The sequence below is a fragment of the Rhinatrema bivittatum genome, chromosome 1 (genome assembly GCF_901001135.1).
Source record: "Rhinatrema bivittatum chromosome 1, aRhiBiv1.1, whole genome shotgun sequence".
In the NCBI taxonomy this organism is placed as follows: Eukaryota; Metazoa; Chordata; class Amphibia; order Gymnophiona; family Rhinatrematidae; genus Rhinatrema; species Rhinatrema bivittatum.
Genome location: NC_042615.1, coordinates 162,376,371 through 162,402,278, shown reverse-complemented (window position 1 = coordinate 162,402,278; position 25,908 = coordinate 162,376,371). Strand labels below are relative to the sequence as shown.

The 25,908-nt window shown below is 46.9% G+C and overlaps 1 protein-coding gene across 1 annotated transcript in view; it reads right to left on the bottom strand.

The window, feature by feature from the left end:
- The window catches only part of LOC115084478 (toll-like receptor 1), a 41,724-nt gene that overhangs the window by 6,159 nt on the left and 9,657 nt on the right, over positions 1-25,908 (bottom strand). Inside the window, exon 2 of the mRNA XM_029589412.1 lies at positions 8,011-8,095. The gene's annotated coding sequence lies outside the window, so the exon portion shown is untranslated. The remainder of the gene's footprint in view (positions 1-8,010; positions 8,096-25,908) is intronic.

The following is a 25,908-nucleotide window of genomic DNA, read 5'->3' as shown; positions in this document are numbered from 1 at the left end:
TCATAGTTTTCACATACCTCAACTACTGTCTTCTTCCACAAAGCTAATAAGCTGTGGAACTATCAATGTCCTTTCCTGTTTCATTGATTAACTTTTCCTTATAAACTAGAGAAGTCTGCTAAATGCCTACAGCAGTGATTCAGAATTCCTTAACGCTTGATGAAAATTTGGTGTGAATGTGTTTTTACTTGTTTCCCATATTTCCCCTCTCTAATGTTTTTTTTTTTTTTTTTACCAGTTATGCTGGGCATTCCCAAATCACCTTGTGAATGGAAGTAAAGTCCCTCTGGGCCCAAGTGGAGAGTTCCAGAGCACAACTGAATCCCACAGCTTCGCCTGCATCTATTCTCTGGCCATTCAAACTGTACACAGTGCCACATCTCTATACAAATCAGTGGTGAGAACTCATATGAAGTATTGTATCTCATTCTGGAGGCCCTATTTGCAATAGAATAAAGACAGAGTAGAGGCAATCTAGAGGAGGGCAGTTGGTTCACGGTTTGCACCATAAGCTCTGGGAAATGAGAATCTACCATCTAAATATGAGGAAGGAGAACAGGGATATAATAGACATATACAGATACCTCTAAAGTACACATAGGGGTAGATTTTCAAAGGGTTACGCACGTAACCCCGAAAACCTGCCCCTGCGCGCGCTGAGCCTATGCTGCGCATATGTCCCGGGGCTTTGAAATAGGGGCAGGAAGGTGGCGGGGTTGTGGATGTGGCACCGATCCGGGGGCAGGACCGAGGCCTCCGGCACAGCGGCTGTGCCGGGGGTTGGCGCGCCGGCACAGCCAGCGTAAAAAGTTAAACAAGATGGGGGGGGGGGATTTAGGTAGGGCTGGGGGGTGGGTTAGATAGGGGAAGGGAGGGGAAGTGGGGGGGAGCGGAAGAAAAGTTCCCTCCAAGGCCGCTCCGATTTGGAGGGAATGGGGAAAGCCATCGGGTGTACATTTGTGTGTGCTGGGTAGCGCGCATAAATGTACCATGCGCGCACTTCTCTTAAAATCTACCCAATAATACACAAGGAGGAAACATATTTCAATGGAAAGAAAACTCTAGAAGAAGACATCATGAAAGGAACAGTTTTCAAAGGGATATTTTGTGGATACATGGGGTGTTTACTCATACACAAGTGCACAAGTGAGAAAAAGTACACACACCGTTCCATGAAGGGACTAGAGTTAGTGTGGGCTGGCTAAGATACTCATGCAGATTTCATTTTGAAATCCCCATGCATTCTTACCCAGCATACTTTGAACCTGCAAAGTACATGGGGTAAAAGATTCCTACAGCACTGGAACTGTGGGATTTTTAAAAGTAAATTTGTGGAATTTGAGAAAAAAATACATTTTTCTGGATTCTTAAAGGTCTCTATATTTGAGGGATTGACTATATAGAGAAGCAAAGTGGATACAAAACCAGAAAAAGAAAAAAAAACATTTTAGATTTTGTAGAGATTAGCAAGCATGTTGCGTTCTGAGTTGCTGTTATCTTAAGACGTGAATGTACTGTCAGATTTTGTTTGGCCACAATGTTGTCAAAATAAGGTGCGGGCTGTTGTGGGGCCTGCCCGTGACAGCCGCAGCCAGCACCCCAGCTACCTGCTGCCTTGAGCGCAACTGAGCCACGGCCGAGCCATCCTTCGCGGCAAGCCGAGCCGCGATGCTCCTGGCACCCCCGTGGTCCTAGTGCCACTGCCGGGAGTTCCTTCTTCATGGCATGGAGCCACTGCTGCAGCCAGTCTCTTCTCTCTGCGGCAGGGCTGCCGCCGCTGATGCCACCATCCTTCGGGCTTCCCATGCGGCAGGGACGCTGTCGATGTGCCTGCTCTCTTCTTCCTTCTCCTTAGGTGCGGGTGCGCGCCTCAACCCGACTTTTAAAGGTACAGTGGCGGGAAAAGCCCCGTGGCCCTCTGAGGTGATGCCATCAGCCTATTCCTGCTTCAACCCTATAAAAGGCCCTGCTTCAGTTCTTCAGGGCCTTTGGATCGGGTTTGCAAGCGTCTGTGTTCTTCTTTCCGATCCAGGACTTCCGTGGTCTCCTGTGCATTGATGGATCTTCGTTCCATGTTTTTCGTGTTCCTGATCTTTGTCTCCTTGATGTCCCTTGTCTTGTCCCTCGTCGGAGTTCCCTCGTCGCCTGTCTTCTGTTCCTGATATTCCAGATGTTCCATGTCCCAAGTCCTGAGGTGCCATGTTCTTTGTTATTGATGTCCGATGTTCCTGTCTTGGCTTTGTCTGTCTCATCTTCAGCTCTTCGTCCAGTTCCCAGGTCCCTCGTCTGTCCACCTCTCTTGGCGTGCCATGTCATGTTCCGTGACCAGTCCGTGGGATGGTTGTGTAGGGCGCTTCGTGGTACAAGGCCTTCTTCTCGCCTGCAGCACAAGCCTCCAGAAGACTTCTGTTTTTAAAGCCTTGTTTCTGAGTATCTTGTTCCCAGTCCACAGAGTTCTCTTGTTCCTGCATCCGTCCATGCCTAAGACTCACCCAGAACCTGCTCCGCTCCAGCGTGGTCCGTGACCAGCCACAGGCGGCTGTGTAGGGCGCAACCCAGTGCAGGCGTCTACTGAATCTTCGTCATGTTCCAGTCTCAAGTTCCACATCTTCGCCTGGAATCTGCTTCACGTTCAGCGTGGTCCGCGACCAGCCATGGGCGGCTATGTAGGGCGTGCTGCGATGCAGTTCTCACCCAGTACTTTCCCCTGACTCTTGAATCCTTGGCTGAAACATCTGAGCAACTTGAATCCTTGTCTGAGTCTCCTGAGTATCCTGAATCCTTGTCTGAGTCCTCCGAGTCTTCTAAGTATCCTGAGTCCTTGTTTGAGTATCCAAGTCTTCGTTTGAGTCTCCTGAGTATCCAAGTCTACGTCTGAACCCTCTGAGTATCCTGAGTCTTTGTCCAAGTCTTCATGTTCCTGCCCTCTGCCTCCGTCTGGCCTCACGCACTCATCGTTCCCCAGCGATGGGTTCGGAAGGGCTATCGAGTGGCCAGAGGGCTACTCTCGAGATCAGCATTGCATTGCTGGATCTCATTGGTGCCTGTAGGACCAGTGGAGGTCTGAGCCTGCCTTGTTCCTGTTCCGGAATCTTTGCCTTGTCCTCACTCCAGCCTCGCTCCTGCTCCACCCATGCTAGTACCAGCTCACCTCCCGCGGTGTGTCTTGGGGCTCCTCCCTGAGTCATGCTGCAGCCCAAGGGCTCACATCTTCCTTAGATGGGACCGCGCCTCTGAGCTCCTAACCAGGCCTGAGGGTGCGCTCCGCAACAGGATCCGAAGGCCATGAGCTCGCTGAGCTGTGCCTGTGACGGGCTCCAGTTTTTTGGACATTTTGTTTGGCCTTGATTTTTGCCTGGAAATTTTTGCTTCAGTTCCTGGACACTTCTACTTGTTCCTTGCCCAGAGAATTTTTGCCTTAGTTCCTGGACTCTCTGCTAACCTGATTTTTGCCCAGAATTTTTTGCTCCCAGTTTTTTGGACATTTAATTACTTGTTTCTAGCCACTTTTTTTTCTTTTGTTGCTTGTGTCTCTCTCTCTCTCTTCAGCTGTCTGAATCCCACGACCTGCAGGAGGCGCCTGCATCCAGACCATCTCCGAGTCCAACCCGTCCTGGAACTTTCATGACCAGCAGGAGTGCCTGCTACTGTTCCAGAGACCATTTCCGTTCTTCCCACTACGATGTGGTCCAGCTCCGTGGGTTCCGTATGACCTGCAGGAGGCGCCTGCACCCAGGTTCCACATCCAGCATCCAATACCTTCTACGTCAAGAGTCTTCGAGCATCTGGGAGTACGTTCCATTTAAAGAGTACTCCAATTCACACTCCGGGTCTTTGGGTTCGCATGACCTGTAGAAGGTGCCTGCACCCAAGACCTGTCTTCATTTCGTCTCTTCCAATCCAGCCCTTGCTTGCACTGTCCTGGTGCTCGCTCTGTGGCCATCTTCAGCCTGAAGCTTCTCTCTGTGTCTGTAAGTGGCGACTCTAGCCACGGATTCCACGCCAGTTCTCCTCAGATGTTACCTTCCTGTGCTTCACCTTCATGGCATCAACACATTGAGTCACTTTGAATCAACTATTTAATCCAGTCTCTGCTCCGTGCAAGTGGATTCTACCCAGGATCACCATCGCGAGCTATCCTGCATCCAGAGAACTCACCGCCATGTTTCCTCCGGTGTTCTGTATGCAGCGTTCCAAACCACCAGAATCAGGATTGGAAGTTCCTGTTTACCTGCCATCTGCTCTGCTACACAGTCTCACTGCCAAGCTAAGAACTGCAACTACCACCTTCCAACTGGACCAGTATGCCCGCACTGCCGTGCTATTCATCCTCCTGGAAGGATCCTGTCTTCCTTGAGACTACAAGGTGACTCAATCTTTGGATCCATGATGATACTATCTTTGGATCCATGAGAACCCATGTGGTTATCTTCAGTCCATCACCCCAGAAAGCTTTCCATATAGCTCTACGAGGCCACTGAGTATTTGCCTACTCCTATGTCTTCCACCAGTGACTTACTTCTGCAGGAATGTTCTTCATCGGCTGCACTTGTCCATCCATCTGTGGGGGGTTCACTGCGTACCCATTGGAATTCTCCGCTGTCATCAAGCCTGTCTCTTGAAGCTTCCTTCACCTTAAGTGGCTCCTGTATCAGTCCTAAAGGGAACTTCATCTTCATAGTCATCTGGGTAATCCCCTTCAACAGATCAGTTCATCGTACAACTGCCGCAGCGACACCTACTGATCATCAAGTTCCTCTGAGAATGACTTTGCCACCTTGTGAGAGCCTGTAGCAACTCATGGATTGCCCAAGGTGCAACTCTTTCTTCACCCAGCTATAGAGACTTCTCTCCTCTGGCCTTGCAAGCCTGGAAGCAGCAATCCTGAGCTTCCTCATACTTGCCTTCTTCAGCTTTGAACCATCCATTGCCATAAGGTAAATTGCCTCCAGGTCCAAATTTCCATCGACTGAGCAATGTTCATTGGACTTCCATCTGAGTCCTCCTGATACCACTGCCTCCTAAAGCGAGTGGCGCTTGTAAGTCCGTCTACTTACTCTCCTGGAGTTCCATCTTTACATCTATAGAATCCAGCTTGAAGTCTGATCCATCCTTACCATTCTGACCACCGTGAACCAAGAACCGGTCCTCACTGCAAGATGCTATCTTCATCTGTTTCTCCTGGTTATCCTGGACTCCTTGTCATCAATTCTCGCCACCTTAATTACTAGAACGTGAGATGCAAGCCTTGCTTTCCTGCAATACTGTACCGTGCTTGTTTCATGTCTTCAGTGTTTCGTCTGTGTCTTGCCTGGATCTTCGATCTTCTACCATGTCTTCAGTTACAAGTATTTCCATCGCTACAGTTCCTCACCAAGAATTTCCAACTTCTGTCCTTGGACCCGTGATCGTCCCCTGATGATATGGAGTGATCCTTCACCCTTCCAGTCTGTTGATAGGAGGCTTGGGGAGGGGGTCTTTGAGGGGGGGTATTGTTATGGACCTGCCCATGACAGCCTTGAGCAGCCCCTCACCTACCTGCTGCCTTGAATGCAGCTGGGCCGCGGCCGCCGCCATCCTTCACAGCAAGCCGAGCGTCTGTATTCTTCCTTCCGATCCAGGACTTCCGTGGTCTCCTGTGCCTTGATGGATCTTCGTTCCATGTTCTTCGTGTTCCTGATCTTTGTCTCCTTGATGTCCCTGGTCTTGTACCTCGTCAGAGCTCCCTTGTCACCTGTCTTCTGTTCCTGATGTTCCATGTTCCTGATGTCCAATGTTTCTGTCTTGACTTCGTCCGTCTTATCTTCAGCTCTTCGTCCAGTTCTCAGGTCCCTCGTCTATCCACCACTCTTGGCATGCCATGTCGTGGTCTGTGACCAGCCCATGGGATGGCTGTGTAGGGCGCCTCATGGTACAAGGCTTTCTTCTCGCCTGCAGCGCAAGCCTCTGGGAGACTTCTGTTTTTAAAGCCTTGTTCCTGAATATCTTGTACCCGGTCTACGGAGTTCCCTTGTGCCTACATCCGTCCATGCCTAAGACTCTGCCAGAGCCTGCTCCGCTCCAGCGTGGTCCGCAACCAACCACAGGCAGCTGTGTAGGGCGCGTCCCTGTGCAAGCCTCTACTGAATCTTCATCATGTTCCAGTCTCAAGTTCCACGTCTTCGCCTGGAGTCTGCTTCGCGTTCAACGTGGTCCGCGACCAGCCAAGAGCGGCTGTGTAGGGCGCGCTGTGATGCAGTTCTCACCCAGTACTTTTGCCTGACTCTTGAATCCTTGCCTGAAATCTCCGAGTAACTTGAATCCTTGTCCGAGTATCCTGAATCCTTGTCTGAGTCCTCCGAGTCTTCTAAGTATCCTGAGTCCTTGTTTGAGTATCCAAGTCTTCGTCTGAGTCTTCTGAGTATCCAAGTCTTCGTCTGAGTCTCCTGAGTATCCAAGTTTACGTCTGAACCCACTGAGTATCCTGAGTCTTTGTCCAAGTCTTCATGTTCCTGCCCTCAGCCTCCATTTGGCCTCACGCATTCGTCGTTCCCCAGCAACGGGTCTGGAAGGGCTATCGAGTGGCCAGAGGGCTACTCTCGAGATCAGTATTGCGTTGCTGGATCTCATTGGTGCATGTAGGTTCAGTGGAGGTCTGAGCCTGCCTTGTTCCTGTTCCGGAATCTTTACCTTGTCTTCACTCCTGCCTCGCTTCTGCTCCACCCATGCTCATACCAGCTCACCTCCCACGGTGTGTCTTGGGGCTCCTCCCTGAGCCGTGCTGCGGCCCAAGGACTCACATATTCCTTAGATGGGACCGTGTCTCCAAGCTCCGGTCCTGAGGGCGTGCTCCGCAACTCGGGCTACGTGCTGATTTGAAAGATGGGTTGTGCAATATTGCACCAGACTTTGCAACTGACACCTAGCATGATACAATTGATGACACCTAGTTTGTAAGAAAAATGGGTATGATTTCCATATTTGGACTTGGTTACAATGGGATAATAAATGATTGGCAACAGACCCTAAATTAGATCTATGATTGGACCAATTATGTGACAATAACAACAATGTATTGATGTAAGAATGCTTATCATCAGGGAATGAAGCATTGATTGGTTACATGCCCTGTTAATGAAAAATATTAGAGATAAGCCCCAGGGGCTAAGGGGTTCAGATCAGATGAATAGAGCAACTGTGCCATAGCCATTTAGAATTTTATCTCCAATAAAGACAATGAAAGATGAAGTGTTGCATATCAATATATTCTCCTCTGTGAAATAGAAAAAGTTGCTCATTGGAGATGTTTAAACAGCCAGGTCCTCCAGCAGCTGCAATTAGGCTGGGAGGTTATTTTTGTTTGGATCGTAAATTCATCAAATTCTACAGGGAGTTTCTCTATGAAAATCAACTTGCAGGCTCACAGGTACAAACTCTGCACAGGGAGACTGTAAACTGGCCTTGAAATGAGGCTCAAAGGAAGTAAACTCAGGATTAACATACATAAATAAATTTTTTTTTTACCAAAACAGTGATGGATGCATGGTACAGCCTCCCAGTGCTGGCAATGGAAGCAAAACCAATTTTTTAAATAAGCACAGAAGGTCACTAGTTGAGAGAAAATAAACGTAAAGTGAAAGATCAAACAGACTTATACAAGAAAGGAGAATGGGCCTAGTGGTCTTTATCTGCCATCAAATCCTAAGTTTCTATGATGAAATAAATCAATTCCTAATACAGATCCTTCATGTATTCATGGAGTTTTGGCAATTATGCACTGGTTTTAAAATGCACTTTCACCATGAATTAAGAGCAACATATTTGAGGATACAGCTATCATAAAGCTTTGTGGATTCTGGAGCAGCAATGTACTTCTCCTTCCTCATGTGAATGGGTGTCGTGAGTATGCCTCTGATAAGAAGTAGGGACCTCCCTTCAGAAACACCAGTATTTGCCATGTTTTCCTATGTATGGAACTATTCTTGTTTTTTTTTAAAGTGATTAAAAGTTTTAAATGTTAACTTTACTTGCCTTATAGCTGTTTTGTCAATGAGGACATATATCTTAAAAACTTCAGGTGACTCTGTTTTCCAATGAAGAAGGCACTTTTTCCAACCTAAAATATATGTAATGACATAGATTAATGGTACAAGCCACCTCACTTATTATTCCTAAAAAGTGAACTGGCACCAGCTCAGATTGTTTTCATGCATGGAGCAGAAGGTAATACAGAACTATCTATGCATTCAGATTTCTAGAGAGCAAATCTGAGATAGTTTTGCCTGCAGAACCACAAGTAAGAGAATAAGCACTTTATAATATAAGGGAGTCGCCTCACATAAAATAATGTGGCAAATTTAGTTTCAAAATATACACTTTTCTGGTATCTAAATAGCTTGTACTTCAAGATTGTTTTTTATTTCCACAAAACATTAGGGACTCAGTGCAAACTATCCATTGTGGCAGGGCCTTTGATATGGGTAGGCATGTGAACAAATTGGAAGTTATTTTTCTCAGTGGCTAGGTACCAGAGAAGAAAGAAGCATCCCCCAAAATAAACTAAATCAAATTATTGTAGATACTATCAGGCCGATACAGCGCACAGAGCGTCGCAATGCACTGTTAACCCGCCACTGGACGCGCGTTTTCCCTTATTCAGTAAGGGGCCGAAAACGCGTGTCCAATCCACCGAACCTAATATTTATTTTATTTATTTAAAAGTTTTTATATACCGCACTAGGGTAGTAGTCTATCCATCGTAGCGGTTTACATATTAAAAACATACATAATATCAAGACATACAGTAAATTACAAATTTTACAATTACTTTACAACTGATTATCAATAGTGTCAATCAATATAAGAAACTGAAGTGAAATATTTATTCAGATATGTTGTAAGTGTTTTGTGCGGTGGTTTAGTGTGCCCATGGGCCTCAGCTCGACCCAGACCTTCAGGGCCGAGCCAAGGGTTGACGGTGGCTCCGCATGGCTGACGGTCCACCCTCCGCCAGGCCGGCAAGCTCCCATGGCCAAACATCCGAGGATGTTGGAAGGTGAATGGTCCTCCGACCATTCCAGGCCCTTTCAGACCTGCTGCGAGCAGCATGGAGCAGCAGGCCTGGCCTGAGGTTGAGGGCAGACGGACCTTGACACGAAGACTCTAAGGTTGATGCAACGGCATCACATGGCACGAAGACACTTGGGCTGAAGGCATGACACCAGGACTATGAATACATGACACCAGGATCGATGCAGACGGCATCGCAGACGAGACACTTGGGATCGATGTGGACGGCATCGCAGACAAGACACTTGGGATCCACATAGGCAACACAAGGCATGGACATTGGCACTGTCTCTCAGGGCGCCCTACTCAGGCCACCCGCGGGACTGAGTCGCGGACCACCCTGTCCCAGTACGTGCCCTACACAGCCCCAGAGGCTGGTCACAGACCATGACGGGAGCGGGACAGCACAGGAACACACAACCAGGACTTGATGGCTCAGGAGCACAGAACAACCGTCCACCAGCAGGCTAGTCCACTCAGGAGTACTGCATCTGAGGGACCCCCGGCCTACCAGACCAGAAGGCTCGAGAGCGTTGAAGGCGAGACGTAGGAAGGAACATCATGGAAGGCAGGAACACCAGGACGAAGGAGATCAAGACAGCAAGACACCTGGACGAGGACCTCAGGTACGAAGACAGAACATGGCACAATGGACGAGACGAGGCGCTCCACGACGAGAAGAAGACCTTACACAGGCTCTGGCAGGCAGGAGCCTCCAGAGCGAAGACTCCACGACGGTGCAAGGCCAGGAACAACTGACGGAGCAGCCCTTTATAGGGCTGAAGCAGGAAACAGTCACCAAGGTGGGGCCAAGACACTTCCTGTGTCTGGCCCTTTAAATGCAGGACTATTGGGGCTATTTTGTGGAGCCTTAGATTTATGCTTGCCAGCATTGCTTGTGTCGTTTTTATCAAATTGACTGCTTTCTCTGCAGTAGGTAAGGACTTTAATTTGTCGTCTACATGGAAGTCCTTTTCTACGAAGCATCTGGCGTCTGCGCCATACTCTTTTTCGCCTTCTCGGGCTGTCCTTCTGAGCCCGTATGTGGCTACTGCAGGTGATGGATTGTTACCGAAGACGTGCACTCACATCCGGTATTCCACAATCTCCTCATTGATGTCGTTGTCACGGTACCACAGGAATCTTAGGTAATTTCTGTAGTCTTGGTGCACGACAAGGCAGTAGAACATTTGTTGGATTTTGGCTGTCACAGCAACTGCTTCCTTTCTGAAGCGGATCACTACTCCTAACAAGTTGTTGATCATGTCAGGTCCCGTGAGAAGCATATTGTTGAGTGGGATTCCGCGAAACTGTGCACTGGAATCAAAGATGATCCAGATCTGGCCCGGTTTCTGCTGTTGATATACACCGAAGGTAGGCAAGTACCAACACTCTTCATCATCCCTTAAGGGTGGAGCTAGCTCCGCGTGGCTATTGTCCATTGTTCATGGAGTTGATGAAGTGTTGTTTCATCTCCGGTTTCCTTTCCAGAGTTCTCCGCAGTGACACAGGTCGTGAGAATGCTTGTTCTCTGTTGTTAGGGAGTTGAGGTCTGGGTGTCTGGAATGGTAGAGGAGTCACTCAGCTATTTGATTCATCTACAAAGAACTCTTTATTCATGATTCTTAACAATTCTCTGTCTTCTACAGAGAGGGTAAGTTTGTCATCATCCTTGGTGACTTGAAACACTGAGTCCCCTAGATGTTCTTCTACATCCAATAGGGGGGTGATCTGACTGGTAGCTGAACTGAGATTCGGTTCCTCGCAGCTTAAGATCTCCTTGGTGCTTAGATGGTTAGGACATGGTTCGAATAGGGTAGGATGTCTGTTCTCTAAGACACTCATAGCGTATGCCTGAACGCTTGGTCTCCTTGTTCGATTCAGGCAGACATCGCCGACTAGCACACATCCCAAGGTGAGTCGGTAGGCATAGGGAGCGGTTGGTGGGCCATCCCATATCTCCAGGACCTTGATCAGTGCTGGTGTGTCTCTGCCCAATGACAGCAGGATTTCTGCTTCCGGATCCAGTGGTGGGAGTTGATGCATTATTGACTTTAGATGAGGATGGTACCGAGCGGCTTCTGGTGTAGGAATCTCATCTCTGTTGTCAGGCATCTGGTTGCACTCGATGAGCATGGGCAAGTTTGACTTGTTGCTGCCGTCTATCACCTCTATTACATATCCGCTTGCTCTCCTCCCTGTTACTCGGGTAACTCCTGAGAAGCTTTTGAGGTTGTACGGAGAGTAATGGTAATGGATATCAAACAAGTCAAAGAATTCTGGCCTTGCCAGGGACCTGTTGTTCTGCTCATCTATGATGACATACATTTTGACTGCCTTCTCAGGTTGCTCTTCGGGATACACTCTAGCCAAGCATATTTTTGTGCAGGATTTCCCGTTGTTATTTCTCCTGTACACTTGTGTGTATTTGGGAATCACTTCAGGTTCTGGTGTTTGTTCTGCCTCTTCCTCCCCGCCGTAGTTTGAACTAGGGTGTGAGGTTCCCGAAGGATGAAGCTTTGTTCCGTCAAGGTGAAGGCACTATCATGTTGGTCACTCCCGCACTCTGAACACTTAATGGCTACTTTACAGTCTTTAGCCATGTGGTTAAATGAAGAACAGCACCGATAGCAAATTCTGTACTTTTTTAACAGTTCTTTGCGTTCTTTCAGAGGTTTCCCTTTAAACCCTCGACACTTTCTGAGTGGGTGAGGTTTCTTGTGTATTGGGCACTGTCGGTCTGGGTCCTCTGCCCTATTCATACTGGGAAGTTGGTCTGATGTAGATGCTGCAGGCGACACTTCCGTTTTGTGCACAGAGATGGGCTTCCTGTAGCTGCTGTGCTTATCGGTTGGCCTCTCGCCCACTTGGTGGCTGATTCTGTGCACTTCATGTGTGCCGAATGAGAAGCTAGGGTCGTTCCTATGATTTGCTAAATCTCGTATGAACTTTGTGAAGATGTGGAAAGGTGGGTACCTTTTGAGGTCTTCTTTGTACCGTGCACCATGAGATGCCCATTTATCTTGTATATCACGGGGCAGTTTGTTTATGATGTTGTTCGTGCCTCGTGATGTGTCCAGAAGGTTGAGACCCGGATAAATTAGTTCAGCCCTAGCTGTCTCCACCTCTTGGAGGAGATCTCCCAATTCATGCAACTTTCGGTTATCCCTACTGGATATTTCTGGAAAGTCTTCCATTTTCTCAAATAATGCATTCTCTATGGCAACTGGGTCCCCATAATATCGCTTAAGTCTCTCCCATACCTCTTTTAGCGCTGTAGAAGGATCATCTGGGTAGACGTTTTTTAATCTTTTCACGTGTTTGACCGATTCATGTCCCAACCATCTTACCATCAAGTTCATCTCTTCCTTCGGGGTCAATCTCATATCCTTCACAGCATCTTAGAAGTCAAATTTCCATGCCCTGTAACTCTCAGGGCGGTTGTTGAACTCATAGAGCCCAGCGGTTATGAATTCTCGGCGGGTCATGTACCTTGCTAGGTCTTCTCTTTCCGAAGACTCGTTCCAAAAGGCAGTAGGTCTTGATGGGTGGGTGTCTTGTGGTTGACTGCACACGTCACCCTCATTGTACATTGGCTCGGGCTGTGGTTGGTCAATTGTCTCCTGTTTTGGCGCAGGGTGCTCAATTGGAGCCCTTCTTGAGTGTAGCTGCCCAGCTCTTTCTCTTTCCCGGTCTCCGTGGTTGCATGGAAGTGTTTTCCTTGGGGCGTGTGCTTGGCGCACGAGTTAACTGCCGTGCACCTGTGTGATTCAGAGCCAGTGGATCACTGCCATGGCATTCAGCACTCATGGCATTTTGTGCTTCAGGCCCGATATCTTTGGTGAAGCCAGCTATTTGTGAGGGGGAGTGTGTTCTCCCATGATGCGTGGGTTGCTCTAAGGGAAGCGGCGCTTTGGCGCTGGCATGGGTTGGAGGGTGAGTCATGACATACTCAAATGTCCGTTGGGTCGTGTCCTGCTGAGTCATGGAGCTGAGTGGGTCCCCCCTATCGCCTTGGTTTATGGCTGCATCCAATACCTTAATTTGGGCTTCAAGGGCCGCTGCTTCTCTTTTCTGCTGCAGGGCGTTCTCTAGTTCAGCTTTTCTGCGCACTTCAGCGGCAGCTGTGACAGTAGCTGTGGCAGCAGCGGCCTTCTGTTGTTCTTCTATTCTGAGCCCTTCTCTTTTAAGGGCTGCTTCTTGTTCAATGTAAAGTATGCGTGTCATAGCTGCTTGGGACTCTGCTTTCCTTTGGAGGATGATGGAGCTGAGATGAGAATGGTTTGAGTGACCTTGCAGACTTTGATGTACACTTAGAGGCCCTTCATAGCTGTATTACACAGATTACTCAGATATCATCGAGATTGGACATTGTGACTCAAGACCACAATACTAAATTAACTAAGCAAGGAAATAAGATACAACTGATTGAAAATCAGCTTAAAGACATTCAAAAAGTACAGTCAGCTACGACTCAAGATTGCACTGCTCTTAACAGGAAACAGAGCTGCTGGAAAATCATTTAAGATGACTTAATTTAAGATTATTAAACTTTCCCAGGATAGTAGGTGAACTAGCAAGGGTTAGTCTTCATAGATATTTGAGTGAGACTCTACAAAATTCCTCGGATAATAAACCATCCTTTAACAAGGTTTATTTTTTGTCTATTTCTCGCTCAAGAGATAACATGATGCAAAACCAGCTAGACCTGTTGGAATCATCTACCTCAGAGATTGTGGAGAGACCACTTTGTTAATCTCATTTATTTATGAGCAAGATATGGGTTTGATTATGAGGAATTATTTTCAGAATATGGGGGTCAATTTCTTGGGCCAATTTGTTCAGATCTTTCCTGATCTGGCAAAGGTCACACAGGAGAGGAGGAAAGATTTCCTAGCGTTACGACAGGAAACAAGATCTTTGGGTGCACATTACCAATTTAGATACCCGTGCAAATATATTATTAAGTTTAATAATAATACTTGTATTTTTCTGACTCCTGAACAAATTAAAGTGTGGCTTAATTCTCAGAGAAGGTTGATGAATATTTCATCACCTATTGAAAGTTCAATTACTTAGTTTTTGAATGCAACTCCAACATTGCTCTAAGCTTCAACGGCAAGAGGAAATGTGGAAAAAAGGATTTGCATTCACAAAAAAGCGGGGAGTAGCTTGCTTGTTACAGTGGTTACTACCCCAAATCAAATAAGCCTGATACTTCACTTTCAATGCCTGATACTTCACTTTCTATGCATATCCAGCATAGCTCTCTGATGAAGAAAGTAGATCTATATACAGACAACAGCCAACAAGGACTGAATTACATAGTCTGGGTAAACAAATAAGTATGGGTGTAGCTTGCTTATTGCGGCTGTTACTACCCCTAACTAATCAAGCTTGATATTTCACTTAGATGCAGTTCCAACACTGATTTCTACATTAAAGGTGGGGGTGGAAGGGAAATAGAACCAAAAGGTTACTAAGAGCCAAGAGTAACAGGTAAGTATGAGGAAAAAAAAGTGTGAAAGCTTGCTGAGCAGACTGGATGGGCCGTTTGGTCTTCTTCTGCCGTCATTTCTATGTTTCTGTGTTTCTATGTTTCTATAAAGGGGTAAAAGGTATACAAGTTATTGGCATTTTCCTTTCTGTATTTCCAAAGGTAAATCGATTTCATCTATGGCTTCCTATAATATTTCTTATCCTCCTCCCCATAGGATATTTTGAGGACTAATGTAAAATATTGTTTCTGGAGAAATATTATTGAAATAATCTATTAAGATCTGTTGTGATTTTTCTTTTTGTTTCTGTACAAAGATGATAATGTTTTGTAATTATCTGAAAATCTAATAAACAGAAAATTAAAAAAAAGAAAAGAAACTGAGGTCTGTACATTCCAAGTACACAGATATACTTGGTCAGAGAGAACAGAGCTGCTGTAGCAGATGCAAATACAAGGGTCAATGTATTAAACGCATGCTAAAATTAACTCACAGACTAACTCCTCCTTTAGCATGTGCATTATTTAATGAGTTATATACAAAGGACCCAGCATAAAAAGCGTGTTGTTTAACTCATATGCCCATGTGTTAAAACAGATACACTGAAATGACATTATTAGTCACTAGTGCGCTATGTATTAAGGCACCCAGTGCAGAAGTTAAACCAAAAGAGTGCTTTAAATTTATTACAGGAGGAGACCATGTTCTTTGTCTTTATCTTAAGCATCAGTAAAACAACCCCCACACACGCCACCCCCCAATTTCCCCACCTACCTCCTGACATAAAGAAACAACCCCCACCTCACTCCTCTTCTGAGCCCTGAAAGTAACCAAACAGCCACCTAACCCCTGACCCCATTCACTTTGCTTGAAGTACCAAAACACCCATCTCCTAATCCACCCTCTAACCCCTCGGTATATAGAACCAGCCCCTACTGATTCCCCACCTACTACAATCAGCAAAAAAATAACTCCCCACCAGATCCCTTCCTACCCCGATCAGCAAAACAATAATGTACTTTTTTGCATCAGGTTGAGGGGAGGATCAGATGGGTTTGAGGAAAAGTGGATTAGGGTTGGGGACTTCTTATTTTTTGCACCAAAGTATGGGAGCAGGATTGGCGTGCATGGGCTCTTATTTTTTTGCAGTGGGAGCACTAGGAGAGGTTTTTTCTACGCAGGGGGGGAATTCTGCGCAAATTCTGTGCTCCGCAGTAGCGCAGAATTCCCCCAGGACTAAATGTGGTTATAGCAGTTAGTGTAACTGGGTTTAGAAAAGGTTTGGATAAGTTCCTAGAGCAGAAGTCCATAAACTGCTATCAATTAGTAGCTTGGGATCTATTCATTTAGGGGCGGATTTTAAAAGCCCTGCTCGCGTCGGCGGCCTATTTTGCATAGGCCGCCGACGCGCGCAGAGCCCCGGGATGCGCGTAGGTCCCGGGGGTTTTTGAAGGGGGCGTGTCGGGGTGGGGCCGGGTGACGCGGCTTTTAGGGGGCGGGGCGCGGCATTTCGGGGGCGGCGACATGGGCATGGTTTCGGCCCAGGGGCGTTCCGGGGGCGAACAGCCCCCAGGACCGGACCACGGAGCGGGGCAGCCGGCCGACGCGCACAAAGGTAAGGGGGGGTTTAGATAGGGCCGGGGGGGTGGGTTAGGTAGGGGAAGGGAGGGCGAAAGAAAGTTCCCTCTGAGGCCGCTCCAATATCGGAGCGGCCTCGGAGGGAACAGGCAGCGCACGCTGGGCTCGGCGCGCGCAGGTTGCACAAATGTGCACCCCCTTGCGCGCGCCGACCCCGGATTTTATAAGATAGGCGCGGCTACGCGCCTATCTTATAAAATCCAGCGTACGTTTGTTCGCGCCTGCTGCGCGAACAAACGTACGCGCTCGCGCAAGTTTTTAAAATCTGCCCCTTAGTGTTTGGGTACTTGCCAGGTACTTGTGACTTGGTTGGCCAATGTTGGACACAGGATACTGGGTTTCATGGACCCTTGGTCTGTCCCAATATGGCATATCTTATGCTCTTATTCATAAATGATCTGGAAAAAGAATCAATGAGATTATGGGATCAGCTAGCACTAGTCCAAGCCTGTGTATCTTGGACCCCTGTTGGAAAGACTAAAGTCTATAAGTTCCACGTTGTTTATATTTTGCCACATACAGTTAACTTAGTGCTTTGCATGTGCACATGTTGAAGCTATTTGCGATCTTCTCTGACAATGAAAAGTGTGCAAACTGTGCCAAATTGCCATATATTGCACTGCTAAAGTTCACAACCAATAGTGTGGAACATTCCCACTAAATGTAAATGTATATTTATTTATTTACTATACTGATTTTCTGAGTAATCAAAATGGTGGGTGATACCTGGTGATTTCAAGCAGGACCAGTAAAAACACTAGGTGCCACAGTTCTGAGGGTGGTACCATGCTGGCTCCTCTGCCTTCCCTCCCGCACAGGCCAGGAAGAGGAAATGGTGTTGTGTGATCCTGCAAAGGCAGGAAGAAGGAAATGCCATTGCTACTTTGGGAAGAAGCAGGAACAGGCTGCTGTATTGGCCTGCATGGCAGGAAGGTGCAGTAGGTGGATCAGCATCAGGCCCTGCAGCAGAAGAAAGGAATAAGAAACAAGAAGCGGAACGGTCTGGCCCACAAGGCCAAAAAGGAGCAGAAGGCAACACAGCGCTGGTCTGCATTGCTGAAAGAAGGAAAAGGTGAAGCAGTGTCACATCTGCCCATGCAAATGAAGAATAGAGAAGGAGTAGGGGCCAATGCAGTCTCAGGCAGGAACAGGAGCATTGTCAGTCCCTGCAGTCCATGAAAACGGAGGAGCCCCGTTGGCTATGAGGCTGCTCTTTCTGCTTCCAGAGGGGGAGTAGAGTGAATGAGTAAATGAGAGTTGGAGTGTGTGTGAGTGAAGGAGAAAACATGTGTGTGTATGTGTATGTGTGTGTGTGTGTGTATTTGTGTGTGTGTGATTGAGCAGGTGAGTGTATGAGAGAGACCATGTGTGTGTGTGTGACTGGGCATGTGGAGTGAGAGAGAGACTAAGTATGTATGAGAAAGAGAGCATGTGTGCTTGATTGAGCATGCGTAAGAGAGAGCAGTGCGTACGTGTGTGTGTGTGAGAGAGAGAGAAATCATGTTTAACAGTGAGAACATGTGTATGTGAGCATATATGGACAATAAGAGAGAGAGAGGAAAAGGTTTATGTGCAACAATCCTCCCCTCTGCCCCTGCTAACCCACGAGATCTAGAAATCAAAAGTTCCCAGGTACAGAGCAAAGGCGATTTTTAAAATCTTTATTAGTTTTAATTATAGGTTGTTTGATGTATCATCTATTTTGAAATATTGTATTGGTTTTTGGCAAACTTTTAAAAATTTTATAAGAGATTTTAATTATTGGATGTTATTCTATTCATCAGCTATTTTGAAATATATTATTCTTTTTATTATTATGGTATTGCCTGGGATAAGCACAGAAGAGCAGCATTGATCAATTTGTCATTGGAATTTACGGAATACAAGTATATTGAATAAATAAATAAATAATAATCGTATCTGTAGTTGAAAGGAAGTGAAGAACAAGACAGAAATAAAATGGGTGTACAGCTTGGCAACAGGAAGGAAATTAAGCAGACCAGATGGGCCTAAGGGTGCTTATCTGCCCACACATTCTCTGTTTTTATATATTCAGAAATCTTCCAAAATCCTCTGTAGTAGAAATCATGCAAAGAATTAATTCAGCTTCTCTGCTATGGCCTTTTTGTGCACATATTTTCCAGCCTGATGTTCTAATGTAGCAGTTCACATACTGTAGATGATAACTCCAAATGGGGTCACAAAATCATTGGATGGGGTTACAAGTACATCCTGGTGGCTTTTCTAAATTAAGCACACAGCCCCTTCCAAGGCCAGCATATACCTCCACTGCGCGTGTAGCTGGCATTACTGAACGCAAGATTTATTTTTTTTTTAAACTTTAGCCGGTTACAGAACTAATTATTCTAAAAAGCAGTTACTTACAATATATAGAACCTTTTCTCTGTGCCATACCTCAAGGATACATGTCATGTTATGTCTTCCAAGAACAAAGTTCAACCCATTTAATTGAAATCACCCATTGTTATCTACTTTTGTAGCTTCTCTCATCAGTCCGGATCAGGATGTCAATAGTACAGCCTTTATCCTGTACTCTTCTTATTTAAACAGAGAATTTCTATCTAGAGATGCTGTGCTTCAATCAGCATCTCTATCTGATTTGTAGTTTCTGGCCCATTAGCTGTGCTTCTCCAGAGCTTTTCATTCCGCCTGCAAGCAAAGGTGAGTGGGTGGTCTCCTTTCTGCTCCTGTGCAGGGCTGAGAGCCTTACAGCAAGTCACTTTGCCCCAAAACGTGCTACCAGCTTGTTGTATGAGGAGTGTAAGCAGAGACGGATTTAAGAGGTTGGCACCCATAGGCAGAGGACTTAAGGTAAGGGGTTCCCTCCTTCCTCTTCCCCTGGAAAGCAGAGAGCAGAGGAGAGGGGGTCCCAGTTTTTGGATTCCTTCAGAATTTGGCACCCAAGGCAGGTGCCTGTGTTGCCTATTCCTAAATCTGGCCCCAGCTATGAGCTGACTATTGTGTGCCCAGCAGGGGAGAGAGCTCCCTGACTCGCTCTCACAGGAGACAGAGTGGCGTTTGTTTGCAGTTCATTGGATCCTTTCTGGTCCTGGATTCCCTTGTTTGCCAGTGAGCCCAGGGCAGTGTGGAAAGCTCGCTGGGGTCCCATAATCTTCTGTGGGGGCTTTCATATTGATTCTCCTGACTTCCTGCAAGCTCCCAGAGAGCAAATGCTCCCGTAGCTGCTGCACAGCTAGAAATCTTTTTTTTGTTTCTTTTGACTGAATTTCAAATTATATGGATGAAACAGAAAGGGTCCTCACAGATGAGGCTAAATCTTCACCGAACGTAAACAATCACAGGGGGTAATTTTCAAAAGCCCCAGCAGTTTGAAGGTCCATGGGATCTTTGGTACTCAAGGACCTTCCAGCTAATTTTGAAAGGGAAAGCACCTGCATCTCTCTCTTGAAAATATGAACTGTGAGATCTGCAAGTTCAACAGTACCTGTGGACCTTGCCAGGCGGGTCTGATCGAGAAAGTATGCACAAGGTTTTGAAAATCAAATCCCCCGCATGTACTCTGCTTTTCCCAAGCTACCTTTGCCACCGGGAACACCCCCCTTTTTTTTTTTTGCCGTGGTTAAATCTAGCCACCTGCTGAAGCTTAGCATCTAGATGTAACTGCAGGGGTGGAAGGTGATGCTGCGCGTCCTGGCCACGTTGGTGCCATGACTGGGCCTGCTCACCTCGCGCTTCCCTCCACTAGCTCCGGCTCCTCTTCCCTTGCCTCGGCCGCCAGCTCCCGACGTCCCCGACGCTCTCCTCGGGCCTCCCCGGCTTCCTCCATGCCACAGGCCTCACAGCGGAGCTCCCGTAGGGGCTCCGCGTCTTCGGCTACCTCGGCCCTGCCCCTAGGTGCACGCACGGCTGATGTCCATACTTTTAAAGGGCCCAGCGTGGGAAGGCATTCTTGGACGCCACCCGATGACATCACGTGAATCTACTATTTAAGGCGAGGCTCTGTCCCCAGAACCTCTTGGCAATCGTGTCGACACCTTCGGTGTAGCTAGTTTGCTGTTCTTCGTTCCTGGGTTCTCCTGCTTCCTTGATCCAGTCTCCGTTCCAGTGTTCCTGTGTTCCTGTCTTGTTCCAGTGCTCCTGCATTCCTGTATTCCCGTGATCCTCTCTGTGTTCCTGCGTCTGTCCTGATTCCTGCTCCACATTCCTCCTCTTGTCATATCTTCTCGGACTGATTCACCTCTGCCTGGAACTGACCACTGCCTGCCTTTGACCACATCTGACTACCGCCTGGAACTGACCTCTGCTTGCCTGACTATGCTGACCGCTGCCTGGAAATGACCTCTGCTCGCCTTGACTACACTCGGACTGATCTCGGAACTGACTCTTGCTTTAGCTGACCACCCTCGGATGGATATCCTGGCTTTGACCCTTGCGCTTCACTCGAATGTTCTATTTGCTCCTGTGACCACCAGACCAGCCTGCTCGGACACTGCCCGCAGCCTACTTCAGACTAGACCAATAGGTGCTGCCTATCTTGCCCGGAGGACTTTCATTTCCTGCTGCCTTCCCGAGGTCTCCGGTATCCTGATTCAGGTCTAGTCTTTCCTTTGCTCGTGTTGGGCACACCTCTCCGCTACCTCTCTGGGAAACCCTTGGAGGCCCACCTAAGTCCAGGCTCAACCTGCGGAAACACCAGATTGCTATTGGTGAAACCCCAGCTAACCTCTGTTTCCTTGTGTGCTCCGCCTCCTGGTGGCAGGCGCTCTCTGGGTCCGACTAGAGGGCCATACCAATCCTGCACCAGGCCAAGGGTCCACCTCCAGGGCAACAAAGGAGTTACCCAGGTATTTATTTTTTATTTCCTTACATTTATTTATCACCCCACCAGATAAGCTGCCCTGAGCGATTTGTAAAAATACATAGTTAAAACAACCAATACTTCATATATAGACAGCAATAAATACTCAATTAAATCAAAATTTAAAAAAGCCCTAGATCAATAAGCATTCATACTTCCAGCCTCGGCTATAGTCAATAAACAAACGAAGTGATAATTAATCTTGTTAATTGAACCTCGGTATATAAAAAGTTATAAATAAATAAATAAATAAACCTAGAAATATCACAAGTATATAAAATTCCAGAAAAATGCCAGTTGCATTGCAAATAAAATTAAAGCAAAAACATCACACAGCAGCAAAGGCAGACACAGAAAGGGATCCACCAGTTTCCTAAAGGTACAGATGTTACCTGCCTTTTGGACTGAACCAGGCAAGGGGCTCCATAAAACAAGTACGATCGGCGAAAAACGCTGGCTGGTGAAGCAACGTCTCTCCTGCTGAACAAAGTCGGCTTACTGGGTAACAATGAAGCAGAAGCTTACTCAAGTCAGGTGGCAGGATCCCATAAATACATTTAAAAGCAAACATCAGTAACTTCACTTTACAATGAGATTCCATGGGAAGCCAATGCAAGGTCTGCAAAGAAGGAGATATGCGCTCCCACCAACTCACATTTAATAAAAGTGGAGCAGCTAAGTTCGGTAATCTTTGGAACTGCTTAAGAAAATTTTGGCAGGACAATTAAAACCAAAATACAATAATCCAGTGTATTAAGAATAACTCAAAAACTTACCTCCCCAAATATAGTTCCAAATTACTAGTGCCATGGTCCATGTCAACAAAATTACCTGCATAATGGTCATCACCATGAGGAAATGATTAAGAAAAATAAGGCAATTATTTAATTTTTGTCTGGATGCCATGTGAATTGCACCAGCGGTTACCAGAGAGACAGAGCTCTCAGTCAAATGACAACACCGGCAGTTATAATGAAGCGCTTTGTAAACCACAGATATGAAACGGGGCTCAGTCTTCCGCGATGAGAAAAATGCTTTAAGGAGCTCACCCTGAATGCTGGTGCTGTGGCTGACTGAGAGCTGGTACGGTAAGCGCTCTGAGTCTCTGATAACTGCTCGTGTACCCAGAGGTATCTTAGGGGAAAAATTAATATTATCCTACCCCCCTCTCCTACCTCTGATCCTTCAAATCTTCTGATTTGGATGGCATTTCCCCTTCCCCCACTTGGCCCTGGAAACAGCTCCATACTCCAATGTGTCCCTTAAGCCAAATGGTTTGCTCACCTCTGCTCTGTACGTCTGACAGCATGCAGCGCTGCTGCTGAGCCTGCTTTCTGAAGGAAAGGAGGTTTAGGAGCGCACTATATATATATATTTAGTGTCCAGTCCACACCAAATTTCCAGAACATGTCAGGGGGGTCCGAGGAGATCTTGACCGGGTAATTTGTTTTATCCACCTTCCTTCCCCTTCTGGAAATTAGGCTCCATTAGTTCTGCGTGGAACTTCTTGTTTAGGATTGAAAGTTTCTTGGCTGTCTCAACCGTCCCTTCCTTCCCCTTTGCCCAACTCTCTGCCTCAAAATGCCCCTTTTATCATGCAGGCACCACGTTAACCACGACTTTACTATGCATTTTTAAGTATGCTCCAGTCAGGTGGACAGCATGGTTTTAAGACATGCGTTTAATCTTATGCTGCTCAAGATGAAAAAGGAGAAGTCTGTTCCATGCTCTAAGAAAAGGGATTCTCTGGCAAGTGATAAAGAGGGAAGCTAGAAATAGGAAATACTGTTTGCAGGCAATCTGCAGTGACTATATGTGGGACTTTTAATATGCTTTTGCTGTATGCTTGCACCTTCTTGTTGTTGCACTGCTCAGGGAGAACTTTTCTCTATTTCATCTCTCAGAATTGTATAAAAAAAAAAAAAAGAACACATCTCTAATTTGAGACAGTTAATTGAAGATATTTAAGTATTCTCTTAGGATTTCGCCTGCTACACAATCTCATCCTACCCTGCTGCCACCTGCAATAGGGTAGGACCCTGCTGCTGGTGGACCTTCCCACCAGCAGAGGCCTCTAATGAACTCTGCTTCCAGCTACCGGAGCCAGCTCTTCAGTGACCACTAGTCTCAGTCCATGTTGCAGCCTCCACCAGTGAGCTTAGCCTCCAGCATTTCCAAGCTCCTATTCACTGCCTGCACCACAACCAGCCTCCAGCCCTATGTAGCCCTGCCTTGCCTGTTTCCCTTTACCTTCTCATGGAGTCTCCCCTTGGCTGTCTGACTTGGGCCCTGTTTCCTTGTTCCATGCCTTGTGGCCTACATGTCTTCTTGCTCCTTGCTTTGCCTTGTAGCCTGTAGTGCTTCATGCTCCTTGTACCTTGTATTGTGGCCTATGCTAGGCCTTACTTTGGGGCCTCTTGCCTAGTGGCCTACGAGCCTTCAGCCTTGTTGCCTTCACGCTTCTATGTTCTCTGCCTTGTCTAAGTCCTGCCCTAATCTGCCTTATTTGGTCTTGTCCTTTCTGGTCATCGTGCTCTGCCAGTCCTTTTCATCCAGTATCCTGTCCAGTCATGTCTGTTCCAGTATCCTATCCAGCTCCCTGTCTGTTTCAGTATCCTGTCCATAGCTCCTGCCCTGTTCCTGATAAGCACCCTGCCTTCCTTGAAACATTCCCTGGCTCCACATACTACCTTGCCTTATCTCTGTCTTTTCAATCCCAGTCCTTGTTCTGTGCCCAAGCCTCCAAGCCTTGCCTGCACTCCTTGCCTAAGCCTTGCCTGCACTCAGTGTCCGAGCCTTGCTCCAGCCTTACCAGCCCTTCCAAGAGCTCCTGTCTTGCTCTACAGTATGGACTCACATGATTTAATGCCACCACAGAGTCTACTGGCCCCAGAACCCAAGGGCTCAACCTGCAGGGAAGGGGGCTGGTTAGTGGGAAGACAGGCCCTAGTACTGCCCTGCATCCTGCTTTGCTGTCTTGCACCGCTCCTCAGGCAAAGTACCTCCAACAGAGAGATCTTGACATATTCAATTAGAATGTTCACTGGAATTGTCAAACTTCTGAAGAAAGAATCATTTGTATTAAAATGAAACTAATTATTGCCAAAATAATTCCAATGTCCTTCCAACTTAGGAGCAAAATAATGATTACCCATGCCTGCTTAAGAAACAGTAGTCAAGGTTAGCTTGAAATAGAAAAGTAATTTAATTGGTGTATGTGTGCATGCATGATCACCAGTGGTAATAACAATGGCAATGTCGATCCTGAGATACAGTTAGAAGTTGCTATTTTGAATAAAATGTTATTCACATATTTATCAATGGTTCTGATGATTCTTTTATTTTGTTACAGGGCTCTGAGAAACAAAGCTTTTGCTTTGAAGGTGTCCAAGTCTGCTCCTATGAACGACAGGGTTTGTGATGGGACTAAGTTGGACTTTGGGTAATTGATGAGAAACCCTAGGGAGATCAGGGTATGCAAGGTGAGACGTAGGGATGTCAGAGCAGCTTGCTGGGTGGGAGCCCTGATCAACCAGTCGTCGAGGTAGGGACAGACGTGGACACCTTGAGTCCTGAGGAATGCTGCTACTACTATGAGGCACTTGGTGAAGACTCGTGGTGCAGATGCCAGGCCGAATAGTAGCACTTGGTATTGATAGTGCTTTTGGCCTACCAGGAATCGCAGAAATTTGCGATGAGAGAGTTATTGCGATGTGTGTGTAAGCGTCCTGGAGGTCTAGAGAGCAGAGCCAGTCTTCCCTTTGCAGAAGGGGAAGGAGGGAACCCAAGGTTACCATCTTGAACTTTTCTCTTTGTAGGTACTTGTTTAAGGCGCGAAGGTCTAGTATCGGGCCTCCTAACTTTTTTGGGATTAGAAAGTACCGAGAATAGAATCCGTGGCCCTGTTGGGAGTAGGGCACTGGTTCGATTGCTCTGGATCGAAGGAGGAGGGAGACTTCCTGATCCAGGAGTGGTGAGTGATTGGATGTTCCCCACATCAGCTGAGGTGGGGAGTCTGGCGGGATGGAGAGAAAGTTGAGGTGATAACTCTGAGTGACTATGGTAAGCACCCACTGGTCTGAGGTGATTGTGTACCAGACGTTGCTAAAGAGGCACAATCGACCTCCCACTGGTACATGCAATAGTGGAAGCTGAATGCTGCTCTCTAGGGAAGAGTCAAAAAACAGATGCTGGACTTGGCTGAGGGGTTGTTTGTGTTTTTTGCCAGCGAGGTTGCCTGGACTGGCCTTTCTGGTAAGGCTTAGTAGAGCGACCTTTGGACGGTGGAGGATAAGATTTCTTTTGGCAGTAGAAAGACTTTTTGGGATCCTTTCTGAATGTTTGCTTAGCAGGATATTCAGAAGGCAACAAGGAGAGTTGGCGAAGAGTCTCATGGTGATCTTTGAGCTGTGCCACTGCTTGTTGTATCTGTTCACCAAAACGATGGTCACCAGTGCAAGCCAAGTCAGATAGTCTGTCCTGGACCTCAGGTCATAGGTCCGAAGACTTTAGCCAGGCCCACCTCCTCGCAGAAATAGCTGTTGCTGATACCCTGGAAGCGGTGTCAAAAATGTCATATGCTGATCTTATTTCATGCTTGCCCGCTTCTAATCCTTTTTGAGCCAGGGCATGTAATTGCTCTTGAGACACTGAGGCAAGGACTCAGCAAAGTCCTGTATTTGTTTAAAGATGACCCTGTTGTACTGGGTCATATAAAGTTAGTAAGAGGCAATGTGGGATATAAGCATTGACCCCTGAAAGACACGCCGACCTATGGCATCCAGGAACCTTTGCTCCTTCCCTGGAGGGAAAGAAGAGTGAGGCTTGGAGCGTCGGGCTTTCTTTTGGGCTGACTCAACAACCACTGAATGGTGATCCAATTGG